At 56.0% G+C, this 1259-nt stretch overlaps 1 protein-coding gene across 1 annotated transcript in view; it reads right to left on the bottom strand.

Annotated features, from left to right (window-relative positions):
- The window catches only part of LOC102879758 (zinc finger protein 621), an 8954-nt gene extending 8382 nt beyond the window's left edge, over positions 1-572 (bottom strand). Inside the window, exon 1 of the mRNA XM_015591756.2 lies at positions 446-572. The gene's annotated coding sequence lies outside the window, so the exon portion shown is untranslated. The remainder of the gene's footprint in view (positions 1-445) is intronic.
- Positions 573-1259: the final 687 nt, after the last annotated feature.

Here is a 1259-nt window from a genome sequence, read left to right as displayed (position 1 = left end):
TACAGTGATGGGTCTGAACGAACCTAAAAACCTAAAAGACCTTATAGGGACCATGACAAAGAAGGTGACTATGGAGTGGAGGGACCGGGGTGGCTGGATGAGGATTAAGAGTAAAATACTCAGCATTCCAGTGGGTGATGCTGACCGCAGACCACTCGGGGAACTCCACCAAGGGAAGCGGGAGACCGCAAACACAGAAACGTCAGTACCGGAACGGGCGGCTGTTAGGCCACATTCTTTAGGGTAGAAAAGAGGGTCAGGCCTCGGTGGGCAGGGGGCTGGACGAAAGCTCTAGAAGGTCGTGCAGCCACCTCGGGCGGCTTCTGAGAGGCCCAGATGCCGGAGCTCCGGGTCAGAGAGGGGCGAGCCACCACTGGGACCGAGTTCAGGGGAGGGGGTGCTGACGAGACGCCAGGGAAAACGAGGAGGCAGGCACTGGGCGGACCTGACACGTAGAACTCGCTGAAACCCACACTCTTCCTCTCCGAACCCCGAAAGTCTGGCAGCTAGAAGCTGACGCGGAAGTGAGCGCGCGCGCCCAGCGCCCCTCTAGGCCGCCCGGAGGCCGCATCTCGGTGGTCCCCGCGGCCCGGCCCCACGTGACTGGGCCCGCCGTGCGGAAGGGGCGCGGTCGTGGGCGGGCTGCTGCCTGCGTCCTCACTGGCGCTCGCAGAATGCCTGGCGGTTGGAACCGACTCGGGACGTGGGGGTCATGGCACAGATGCAGCTTCGCTCTGCTCAGACCTCAGCCTCTGGGCCCGGGTGAGGCCCCAGTTAACCGACTGCAGCCCAGCTGTCCGCCGCCTTTACTTCGTGGGTCACCTGGGCTGTGCAGGTGTGGGGAGAATGGCCCCTGTTGTGTCATCTCTTAGATGCCCAAGCTAAAGATCCTGCTTGAGTCCTAAGCTGGGCAGCCCTTGGCAAAACCATGGTTTCCACCTGCCTTTTTAAAGCTCTCTTCTTCCCAGGACCTGGACGTGTGGAGGGCTTTTGGGGGCAAATTCATTTAACAACCAAAATAATGGTGACTAAGGTTGCCATGCATCTTGTATATACAGGACATGCCCTGTAGTAAATGGTTTCGCCCTGTATTGACTTTGGCAAGACGCCCTAAATGTCCTGTGTTTAGCTTTTTACAATAAATTACAAAAATTCTGTAATTTTGACTTTTTTTTTTCTTTAGCCTGTTCACTGGCACTTAAATAACTTAAATGTCAACGCTGGCTGAAAAAAAATCATATCTCCACAAATAAGATCTG

This window comes from Pteropus alecto, unplaced genomic scaffold, assembly GCF_000325575.1.
Source record: "Pteropus alecto unplaced genomic scaffold, ASM32557v1 scaffold156, whole genome shotgun sequence".
NCBI lineage: Eukaryota > Metazoa > Chordata > Mammalia > Chiroptera > Pteropodidae > Pteropus > Pteropus alecto.
This window is presented reverse-complemented; position numbering and strand designations above follow the sequence as displayed.